Below are 12,687 nucleotides of genomic sequence, written 5' to 3'. Positions count from 1 at the left end.
AAATCAGTGTGCTGTAGCCCATGATTTTTCGTGCATATGTGGGTGGACAAATGGGCAAAACGGCACGAAAGGGGAATTTTTGGGCCAAATTGGTGTGCTATAGCATACGATTTTGGGGGTGGGCCCAGGGTCTAGGCATGCTGTCGGCCAAAAATCGATCGGAGCATGGCAGGGAGGTTGGGGATTATCCCAGTGTGGTTCGTTTAATTTTTCATGGCAATTTGGGAGGACAAATGGGCGAAACATCGCAAAGGGGCATTTTCGGGTCAAATCGATGAACTATACCGACAGTTTTGGGGGTGGGCCCGGGTGTGTTGTTGGTCAAAAATTGATCGAGACATGCCAAGGAGATTGGGGATCATCTCAGTGCGGTCCATTTAAATTTTTGTGGCCATTTGGGATGACAAATCGGCGAAACAGCGCAAATGGGGGATTTTCGAGCCAAATCGGTGTGCTATAGCCCACAGTTTTGGGGGTGGTCCCGGTGTCTAGGCATGCTGTTGGCTGAAAATCGACCAAGACGTGCCAGGGATGTTGGGTACAGTGTGGTCCGTTTATTTTCTCGCGGCCATTTGGGAGGACTAACGGGTGAAACAGTGAGAACGGGGCTTTTTCGAGCCAAATAGGTGTCTTATAGCCCACGATTTCAGGAGTGGGCCCGGTGTCTAGGAATTCTGTGGGCTAAAAATCGACCAGGGCGTGCCAGGGAGGTTAGGGATCATCCCAGTGTGGTCTTTTTAATTTTTCGTTGTCATTATGGCGAACAAATGGACGAAATAGCGTGAATGAGGCATTTTCGAGCCAAATCAGTGTGCTATAGCCCACAATTTTGGGGGTGGTCCTGGGTTCCCGACGTGCTGTGGGCGAAAAATTGACCAGGGCATGTCAGGGAGGTGGGGATTATCCCAGTGTGGTCCGTTTAATTTTTTTGTGGCTAATTGGGCGGACAAACGGGCAAAACGGTGTAAACGGCTCATTTTTAGGCTAAATCGGTGTGCTATAGCACACGATTTTGGGGGTGGAATAGGGCACGAATAGGGTATTTTCGAGCCAAATCAGTGTGCTATAGCACACGATTTTGGGTGTGGGCCTGGGGTTCGGGTGTGCTGTCGGCCAACAATCAACCAGGGCATGCCAGGGAGGTTGGGCATTATCCCAGTGTGGTCCGTTTAATTTTTCATGGTTATTTGGGTGGACATATAGGATAAATGGCGCGAACGGGGCCTTTTCGGGTCAAATCGGTGTGCTATTGCCCACGATTTTTGGGGTGGGCTCGGTTCTAGGCCTTTTTTAGGTCAAAAATTGATCGGGGCATGCTAGGGAGATTGGTGATCATCCCACTGTGGTCTATTTAATTTTTTGTGGCCATTTGGGCGGACAAACGGGCGAAACAACAAAAACAGGGTATTTTCGGGTCAAATCGGTGTGCTATAGCCCATGATATGGGCCGAAAATCGACCAAAGAATGACATGGAGATTGGGGATCATCTCAGTGTGGTTCGTTTAATTTTTTTTAGATATTTGGCTGGACAAACGGGCAAAACAGGGCGAATGGGGAATTTTATGGCCAAATCGGTGTGCGATAGCGTACGGTTTTAGGGGTATGCCCAGGGTCCAGGCATTCTGTTGGCCGAAAATCGATCGGGGCATGCTAGGGAGGTTGGGGATCATCCCAGTGTGTTCCATTTAATTTTTCATGATAATTTGGGAGGACAAATAGGCGATCATCGCAAAGAGGAGTTTTCGGGTCAAATCGGTGAGCTATACCCATGGTTTTGGGGGTGGGACCGGGTGTGTTATGGGTTGAAAATCAATTGAGGCATTCCAGGGAGATTGGGGATCATCCCAGTGCGGTCCTTTTAAATTTATATGGCCATTTGGGATGACAAACCGGCGAAACAGCGCAAATGGGGCATTTTTGGGCCAAATCGGTGTACTATAGCCCACAGTTTTGGGGGTGGGACCAGTATCTGGGCGTGCTGTTGGCTGAAAATCGACCAAGGCGTGGCAGGGAGGTTTGAGACTGTGTGGTCCGTTTAATTCTTTGCAGCTATTTGGGCAAATAAACGGGCGAAATAGTGTGAATGGGGCTTTTTTGAGCCAAATTAGTGTCCTATAGCCCACGTTATCGGGGTGGGCCTGGTGTTCGGGAGTGCTGTGGGTCGAAAATCGACCGGGGCATGACAGGGAGGTTGGGAATCATCTCAATGTGGTCCATTTATTTATTCGTTGCCATTAGGGTTGACAAACGGGCGAAACGGCATAAATGGTGTATTTTGGATCCAAATAAGAGTTCTATATCCTATGGTTTCGGGGGTGGGCCTGGGTTCCCAGCGTGCTGTGGGCCGAAAATCTACCGGAGCATGCCAGAGAGGTGGGGATCATTCCAGTGTGTTCCTCTTAATTTTTTGTGGCTATTTGGGCGGACAAATGGGCGAAATGGTGTAAACAACTCATTTTTTAGCAAAATTAGTGTGCTAGACCACGATTTTGGGGGTGGTCTCGGGCGTGCTATCGGCCAAAAATCAATCGAGGCATGCCAGGAAGGTTGGGGATCGTCCCAGTGTAGTTCATTTAATTCTTCGTAGCCATTTGGGAGGACAAATAGGCAATACAACACGAACAGGGCATTTTCAGGCCAAATCAGTGTGCAATAGCCAACGGTTTTAGGGGTGGGCTCGATTCTGGGCATGCTTTGGGCTAAAAATTGATCACGGTATGCCAAAACGGTCAAGGATTGTCCCTGTGTGGTCCGTTTAATATTTCGTGGCCATTTGGGTGGACAAACAGGCAAAACGATGTGAATAGGGCATTTGTGGGCCAAATCGATGTATTATGGCCCATGGTTTAGGGGGTGGGCTCGGGGTTTGGGTGTGCTGTCAGCTGAAAATCGACCAGGTCATGACAAGGAGGGTGGGGATCTTCCCAGTGTGGTCTGTTTAATTTTTTGTGTTTATTTGAGTGGACAAAACAAGCAAAATGGTATGAATGGGGCATTTTGGGGCCAAATTGGTGTGCCATAGCCTACGGTTTTGAGGTTGGACCCGGGGTCCGGGTGTGCTGTCGTTCAAAACGGCGTGAATGGGGTGTTTTCTGGCCAAATCAATGTGCCATAGCCTATAGTTTTGGAGGTGGGCTCGGGGTTCGAGCGTTCTGTGGGCTGAAAATTGACCGAGGCGTGCCAGGGGGGTTGAGGATCATCCCAGTATGGGCCAGTTAACTTTTCGTGGCCATTTGGGCAGACAAATGGGCGAAACAGTGCGAATGCAGAATTTTCAGGCCGAATTGGTGTGCTATATAGCCCACGATTTTGGGGGTGGGCCCAGAGTTCGGGCGTGCTGTGGCTCATAAATTGATCGGGGCATGCCAGGGAGGTTGAGGATCGTCCTAGTATGGTCTATTTAATTTTATGGACATTTGTGCAGACAAACGGGCGAAACGATGCGAATGGGGCATATTTAGGATAAATCGGTGTGGTATAGCCCACATTTTTGGGGGTGGGCCTAAGTTTTAGGCGTGCTATCGGGTTTAAATCGATCGAGGCATGCTAGGGAGGTTGGGGATCATCCCAGTGAGGTCCGTTTAATTCTTTATGGCCATTTGGCCGGACAAACTGGCGAAACGACACAAATGGTGCATTTTTGGGTATGATAGGTATGCAATAGCCCATGGTTTTGGGGGTGGGCTTGGATTCCAGGCGTTCCATGGGCCAACAATCAATCGATGCATGCCAGAAGGTTGGGGATCATCCCAGTATAGTCCGTTTAATTTTTTGTGGCCATTTGGGCTGTCAAACGGGCGAAACAGCACGAACGGGGCATATTGGGCTAATTCGATGTGCTATAGCCCACGGTTTTAGGGGTGGGCCCGGGGTTTGGGCGTACTGTGGGCCAAAAATTGACTGGGGCATGCCAGGGAGGTTGGGGATCCTCCCATTGTGGTTCTTTTAATTTTTTGTGGCCATTTAGGTGGACAAAAGGACGTAATGGCACAAATGGGATACTTTTAGGCCAAATCGGTGTGTTATAGTCCACGGTTTTGAGGGTGGGCTGGGGTCCGGCCATGTTGTCAATTGAAAATCGATTGAGACATGCCAGGGAGGTTGGGGATCATCCCAATGTGGTCTGTTTAAATTTTTATGGTGATTTGGGTGGAAAAAATAGGAAAAACAACACGTACGGGGCATTTTCAAGGCTAATCGGTGTGCTATACCCTGCAATTTCGGGGGTGGGCTTGGGGTCCAGATATTCTCTTGGCCTAAAATCGATCGAGGCTATTTGGGTGGACAAACGAGTGAGATAATGCGAATGAGGCATTTTCGATGAAAATCGGTGTGCTATAGCCCACAGTTTTGGGGGTGGGCCCGGAGTCAGGGCATGCTGTGGGTCGACAATCGATCGGGGCATGCCAGGGAAGTTGGGGATTGTCCCAGTGTGGTCCATTAAGTTTTTTGTGGTCATTTGGGTGGTTAAATAGGTGAAACGGTGGGAACGGGGTATTTTCAGGCCAAATCAGGTTGTTATAGCCTACGGTTTTTGGGGTGGGGCCAAGGGTCCGACTGTGCTGTAGGCCAAAAAATATATCGGGGTATGCCAGGGAGGTTTTGGGGGTGCCATAGGGGTTCGGGCGTGCTGTGGGCCAAAAATCGATCGGGGCATGCCAGGGAAGTTGGGGATCATCCCATTATGGTCCGTTTAATTTTTCATGGCCATTTGGGCAGATAAACAGGCGAAACAGCGCGAATTGGGAATTTTTTGGGCAAAATCGATGTGCTCTAGCCCATGGTTTCAGGGGGCCGGGGGTCCGGGCGTGCTGTGGGCTGAAAATCAGCCGCTTCATGCCAAGGAGTTTGGGGATCGTCCCAGTGTGGTCCATTTAACTTTTTGTGGCCATTTGGGTGGACAAACTGACAAAACGGCGTGAACAGGGTATTTTCGAGCCAAATCAATGTGCTATTGCCCACGGTTTTGGGGGTACAATCGGGGTCCCGAGTGTGCTGCGGGCCAAAAATCGATTAAGGCATGCCAGGGAGGTTGGGGATCATCCCAGTGTGGTCCGTTTAATTTTTGTGACCATTCAGGCGCACAAACGGGCAAAATGGGTCGAACGGGGCATTTTCGAGCCAAATCAGTGTGCTATGGCCCACGGTTTTGGGGGTGGCCCCAGGGTTCGGGCTTACTGTGGGCTGATAATTGACCAAGATGTGCCAGGTATGTTGGGGATCATCCTAATGTGGTCCGTTCAATTTTTGTGTCCATTTGGGGGGACAAACACACGAAATAGCGCGAACGAGACATTTTCGAGCCAAATCGATGTGCTATAGCCCATGATTTTGGGGGTGGGCCCAGTGTCTGAGGGTGCTATTAGCCACAAATCGACCGAGGTATGATAGGAATGTTGGGGATCCTCCAAGTATGGTTCTTTTAATTTTTCGTGTCCATTTGGGCGGACAAACAGGCGAAACTGTGCGAACGGGTTATTTTCGGACCAAATCGGTGTGCCATAGCCCATGATTTAGGGGATGAGCTCAGGATTCGCATTTGCAGTCGGCCAAAAATCGGTCGGGGCATGCCAGGGAGGTTGTAGATCATCCTAATGTGGTCCGTTTAACTTTTTATTGCCATTTGGGCGGACAAACAGGCGAAATGGCGCGAGCGGGGTGTTTTCGAGCAAAACTGATGTGCTATAACCCATGGTTTTGGGGGTGGGCCCATGATTCGAGCTTGCTATGGGCAAAAAATTGATCGGGGCATGCCAGGGAGGTTGGGGATCATCCCAGTATGGTCTGTTTAATTTTTCGTAGCTATTTGGTCAGATAAATGGGCGAAACAGCTCTAATGGGGCTATTTTAGGCCAAATCGGTATGCTATAGCCCACGGTTTTAGGGGTGGGCCCATGGTCCGGGATTGCTGTGGGCCAAAAATCAATCGAGGCATGCCAGGAAGGTTGGGGATCATCGCAGTGTGGTCTGTTTAATTTTTTGTTGCCATTTGGGTGGACAAATCGGTGAAATGGCATGAACGGGGCATTTTCGGGCAAAATTTATGCCTACGATTTGGGGGTGGGCCCAGGTACAGGCGTATTGTGGGCTGAAAATCAACTGGGGCGTACCAAGGAGGTTGGGACCATTCCAATATGGTCCATTTAATTTTTGGTGGCTATTTGGGCGGACAAACGGGCAAAAGGGCACGAATAGGGCATTTTCAGGCCAAATCAGTGTTCTATAGCCCAAGGTTTTGAGGGTAGGCCTGGGGTACGGGTGTGCTGTGGGCCGAAAATAGATCTGAGCATGCCAGGGAGGTTGTGGATCTTCCTAGTATGGTCCGTTTAGTTTTTTGTGACCATTTTGTCGGACAAATGGGAAAACTGGTGAGAAGGGTATATTTTTCGGTCCAAATTGGTGTGCTATAGCCCACGGTTTCCTGGGGTGGGTTCAGGATTCGGGTTTACCGTTGGCCGAAAATCAATCAAAGCATGCCAGGGTGGTTGGGGATCGTCCCAGTGTGGTCTATTTAATTTTTTGTGGCCATTTCGGCAGACAAACAGGTGGAACGGCGTGAACGGGGTATTTTCGGACCAAATCGATGTGCTATAGCTCATGGTTTTAGGGGTGGGCCCAGGGTCCAGGCATGCTGTGGGCCAAAAATTGACCGGTACATGCCAGGGAGATTGAAGATCGTCCGAGTATGGTACATTTATGTTTTTGTGGACATTAGGGTGGATAAACGAGCGAAACGGTACGAACAGGGCATTTTTGGGCCAAATCGGTGAGCTATAGCCCACAGTTTTGGGGGTTGGATCGGGGTTAGGGCGAGCTATGGGCTGAAAATTAACCAGGGCATGCCAGGAAGGTTGGGGATTGTCTCAGTATGGTCCGTTCAATTTTTTGTAGCCATTTGGGAAGATAAACTAGCAAAACAATGCGAACGGGGCATTTTCGGGCCAAATCGGTGTCCTATAGCTCACGATTTTTGGGGTGGCCCAGGGTTCCCGATGTATTGTGGGCTGAGAATCGATCGAGGCATGCCATGGAGGTTGGGGATCATCCCCGTGTGGTCCGTTTAATTTTTTGTGGCCATTTGGGCAGATAAAAGGGAAACACGATGCAAACAAGGCATTTTCAAGGAAAATTGGTGTGCTATAGCCCAAAGTTTTGGGGGTGGGCCAGGAGTCAAGGCGTGCTGTCTGCAAAAAATTGACCGAGGCATGCTGTAGGCCAAAAATTAACCAGGGCGTGCCAGTGAGGTTGGGGATTTTCCCAGTGTGGTCCTTTTAAATTTTCGTGACCATTTGGGTGGACAAACGGGAGAAAAGGCGCGAATGGGGGAATTTTTGGGATAAATCGGTGTCCTATAGCCCACGGTTTTAGGGGTGGGCCTGGTTTTCGGGCGTGCTGTAGGCTAAAAATTGACCAGGGCATGCCAGGGAGGTTAGGAATGGTTCTAATGTGGTTCGTTTAATTTTTTGTGGCTATTTGGACGGATAAACAGGTGAAAAGACGCAAACGGGGCATTTTCTGGCAAAATTGATGTGCTATAGCACACGATTTTGGGGGTTGGCCCGGGGTTCTGCCATGCTGTGGGACAAAACCAACCGGGGCATGCCAGGGATGTTGGGATCATCCTAATGTGTTCCGTTTAATTTTTCATGGCTAGTTGGGCAGACAAACATTCGAAACGACACGAACGGGGCTATTTTGGGCCAAATCGGTGTGCTATAGCCCATGATTTTGGGGGTGGGCTCGGGTTTCGAGAGTGCAGTCAGCCAAAAATTGATTGAAGCATGCCAAGATGTTTGGGGATCGTCCCAGTGAGGTCCGTTTAACTTTTCATTGCCATTAGTGTAGACAAACGGGTGAAACAGCACGAACTGACCATTTTCGGATTAAATTGGTATGCTATAACCCACGGTTTAGGGGGTGGGGCTGGCTTTTGGGCATGATGTGGTCTAAAAATTAACTGGGGCATGCCAGGGAGGTCGGGAATCATCCTCGTATGGTCCATTTAATTTTTCGTAGGGCGGAGAAACGGGTGAAACGGCGCGGACAGGGCATTTTCAGGCTAAATCGTTGTGCTATAGCCCACAATTTTGGGGGAGCGATCGAGGTCTGTGCGTGCTGTCAGCCGAAAATCTACCAGGGCATACTAGGGAGGTTGGAGATCATCCCAGTGTGGTCCATTTAATTTATCGTGGCCATTTTTGCGGAGAAATGGGAAAAACGGCGCGAACGGGGCATATTTTGGCTAAATCGGTGTTCTTAGCCCACAGTTTAGGGGTGGGCCCAGGTTACGGGCGTGCTGTGGGCTGAAAATTGACCAGAGCATGTCAGGGAGGTTGAGGATCATCCCAGTCTGGTTGGTTCAATTTTTAATGGACATTTGAGTGAACAAACAGGCAAAACGGCGCGAACGGGGCATTTTCGGGCCAAATCAGTGTGCCATAGCCCATGATTTTGGGGGTGGGCCGAGCTCCAGGTGTGCCAGGGAGGTTGGGGATTGTCCCAATATGGTTTGTTTATTTTTTTATGGCCATTTGGGTAGACAAAAGGGCAAAACGATGCGAACAAGACATTTTTGGGCCAAATTAGTGCGATACAGCCTATAGTTTTGGGGGTGGGCTCGAGGTCTGAGCATGCTATTGGCCGAAAATTATTCGAGGCATGCCAGGGAGGTTGGGGATCATCCCAGTGTGGTCCGTTTAATTTTTGGTAGCAATATATCCAGAAAAATGGGTGAAACAGGATAAACGGGGCATTTACGGGCCAAATCAGTGTCCTATAGCCCACGGTTTTAGGGGTGGGCCTAGGTTTCAGGCATGCGGTGAACTAAAAATCGATTGGGGCGTGCCAGGGAGGTTAGGGATCATCCCAGTGTGGTCCATTTAATTTTTCGTGGTCATTTGGGCGTACAAACGGGTGAAACGGTGCAAACGGGGCATTTTTAGGCCAGATCAGTTTGTTTCAACCTACCATTTTGGGGGTGGGCTCGGGGTCCTGGCATGCTGTGGACCAAAAATCGACCAGGGCTCGCCAGGGAGTTTGAGGATTGTCCAAGTGTGGTCCTTTTAAACGTGACTATTTGGGCGGAAAAACGAGAGAAAAGTCGCAAATAGGGCATTTTTGGGATAAATCGGTGTCCTATAGCCCACGATTTCAGGGGTGGGCCTGGGTTTCGGGCGTGCTGTGGGCTAACAATTAACCAAGGCATGCCAGGGAGGTTAGGAATGGTTCCAGTGTGGTCCGTTTAATTTTTTGTGGCAATTTGGGCGGATAAACGGGCGAAACGACGCGAATGGGGCATTTTTGGGCAAACTTGATGTGCTATAGCAGATGGTTTTGCGGGTTGGCCCGGGGTTCTGGCGTGTTGTGGGCCAAAAACCAACCGGGGCATGCCAGGGATGTTGGGGATCATCCTAATACGGTCCGTTTAATTTTTCATGGCTATTTAGGCGGACAAACATTCGAAACGATGTGAACGGGGATATTTCGAGCCAAATCGGTGTGCTATAGCCCACGGTTTTGGGGGTGGGCCTGAGTTTCGAGAGTGCTGTCAGTCGATAATCGATCGAGGTATGATAAGGTGTTTGGGGATTATCCCAGTATGGTCCGTTTAATTTTTCATGGCTATTTGGGTAGACAAACGGGTGAAACAGTACGAACTGGGCATTTTTGGGCTAAATCGGTATGCTATAGCCCACGGTTTTGGTGGTGGGCCTGGGTTTTAGGCGTGATGTGGTCCAAAAATCAACTGAGGCATGCCAGGGAGGTTGGGAATCATCCCCGTGTGGTCCGTTTAATTTTTCTTAGCCATTTGGGCGGAGAAATGGGTGAAACGGTGTGGACAGGGCATTTTCAGGACAAATCTATGTACTAAAGCCCACAGTTTTGGGGGAGCGACCGAGGTCTATGCATGTTGTCAGCCGAAAATCTATCAGGGCATGCCAGGGAGGTTAGGGATCATCACAGTGTGGTCCATTTTATTTATCATGGATATTTGGGCAGAGAAATGGGCAAAATGGTGCGAACGGGGCATATTTTTGCAAAATCGATGTCTTATAGCCCATGGTTTCGGGGTGAGCCCAGGTTACGGGCGTGCTGTGGGATGAAAGTCGATCGGGTCATGTCAGGGAGGTTGGGGATCATCCCAGTGTGGTTGGTTCAATTTTAAATGGACATTTGGGCGAACAAACAGGCAAAACGGCGCGAACGGGGCATTTTTGGGCTAAATCGGTGTCCTATAGCCTATGATTTTGGGGGTGGACACGGGGTCCAGGCGTGTTGTGGGCCAAAAATTGACTGGGCTATGCCAGGGAGGTTGGGGATCATCCCGGTATGGTCCGTTAATTTTTTGCAGCCATTTGGGTGGACAAACAGGCAAAACGCCGCAAACGGGGCATTTTTCGGGCCAAATCGATGTCCTATAGCCCACGATTTTGGGGGTGGGCCCGGGGTCCAGGCGTGTTGTTGGCCAAAAATAGGCTGGGCATTCTAGGGAGGTTGGGGATCATCCCGGTGTGGTCCATTTAATTTTTTATGGCCATTTGGGTGGATAAATGGGCAAAACGACGCGAATAGGGCATTTTCGGGCTAAATCGGTGTGCTACAACCTACAATTTCGGGGGTGGGCCCGGGTTTCAGGCATGCTGTGGGCTGAAAATAGACCAAGGGGTGACAGGGTGATTAGATATCATCCCAATTTGGTCCAGTTAATTTTTTGTGACCATTTGGGCGAACAAGCGGGTAAAACAGCGTGAACGGGGCATTTTTGGTCAAAATTTGTGTGCTATAGCCCACGGTTTTGGGGGTAGACACGAAATCCATGCGTGCTATCGGCAGAAAAAAGACTGGGCGTGCCAGGGAGGTTGGGGATCGTCCCAGTGTGGTCCGTTTATTTTTTCATGGCCATTTGGGTGGGCAAAACGGAGTAAACGGGGCATTTTCGAGCCAAATTGGTGTGCTATAGCCAACGATTTTAGGGGTGGGACTGGGGACCGAGAGTGTTGTCACCCAAAAATTGACCGAGGTATGTATGCCAGGGAGGTTGGGGATCGTCCCAGTATGGTCCGTTTAATTTTTTGCAACCATTTGTGCGGACTAACGGGCGAAATGGCTCGAACGGGGCTTTTTCAAGACAAATCAATGTCTTATAGACCATGATTTCAGGGCTGGGCCCGGGGTCGGGCATGCTGTGGGCCAAAAAATGATCAGAGCGTGCCAGAGAGGTCGGAGATTGTCCTAGTGTGGTTCGTTTAATTTTTAATTTCCTTTAGGGCGGACAAACTGGAGAAACGGCGTGAACGGGGGGTACTTTCGAGCCAAATCAGTATGCTATAGCCCATGGTTTTAGTGGTGGTCCCGGATTTCCGACGTGTTGTGGGCCAAAAATTGATCGAGGCATGCCAGGGAGGTGGACATCATACCAGTGTGGTCCGTTTAATTTATCGTGGCTATTTGGGTGGACAAAGGGGCAAAACGGCGTAAACGACTCATTTTCGGGCCAAATTAATGTGCAATAGCACACGATTTTGGGGGTGGGCTCGGGTTCGGGCGTGTTGTGGTTCAAAAATCGATCGGGCTGTGCCAGGGAGGTTGGGGATCGTCCTATTGTGGTCCATTTAATTTTTTGTGGTCATTTGGGTAGACAAACAGGTGAAACGATGCGAATGAGGCATTTTTGGGCCAAATCGATGTGCTATAGCCCACGATTTTGAGGGTGGGCCCGGGTCCGGGCGTGCTGTGGGTCGAAAATCAACTGGAGTAAGCCGTGGAGATTGGGGATCAACCTAGTGTGGTCCGTTCAATTTTTCATGGCCTTTTCGGTGGAAAAACATGCGAAACGGCGCAAATAGGGAGTTTTCGAGCCAAATTGGTTTGCTATTTATTTTTTATTTCACAAATGGGCATGATAGATCATATATCTATATACGGATAGATAGATTGATCCGTGGGTTGGCACCTGAGATCTTTGTAGAGATAGTGGGGCTATCCAACACTATAGCCACATACTATTCGGAGGAATAAAATAAAAAATAGTCTTTCGGAGAGATGGCTGAGTGGTTGATAGCCCCGGTCTTGAAAACCGGTATAGTTTTGAACAAAGAACTATCGAGGGTTCGAATCCTTCTCTCTCCTTTTTTGCTAATTGAATAGATTTTTTTCTTTAGTGTTTTTGCCCAATCTGCTATCCGAAAGAAAGGGGAATGGCTTGGCTATCCCACCTACCCAAGCCAGAAAAATAGATTCGATATAAATTAGACAAAATGAGTTGAAAAAAAAAAAAGAAAAAAGGAATACTTAAGATGATTCCAAGATGTATGATTGAATCAAAGTGATTTGTGCTTCATTCAAGCATTGGATCTCCTGTGTCATCTCAATTAAGAGGGGTCATGAAAAGAATAGGTTCAAGGTCACGATCAATTCCTTTTTCACACCCACAGTTTTGGGGGTGGACTCGGGTCCGGGTATGCTGTGGGTCAAAAATCGACTGGGGCATACCATAGAGATTGGGGATCATCCCAGTGTGGTCCATTTAATTTTTTGTGGCCATTTTGGCAGTCAAACGGGCCAAACAGTGCGAACAGAGCATTTTCGAGCTAAATCGGTGTGCTATAGACCGCGATTTCGGGGGTGGGCGCGGGTCCAAGCGTGCTGTGGGTCAATAATTAACCGGGGTAAGCCATGGAGATTGG

This window comes from Capsicum annuum, unplaced genomic scaffold, assembly GCF_002878395.1.
Source record: "Capsicum annuum cultivar UCD-10X-F1 unplaced genomic scaffold, UCD10Xv1.1 ctg4832, whole genome shotgun sequence".
Classification (NCBI taxonomy): Eukaryota; Viridiplantae; Streptophyta; class Magnoliopsida; order Solanales; family Solanaceae; genus Capsicum; species Capsicum annuum.
This window is presented reverse-complemented; position numbering follows the sequence as displayed.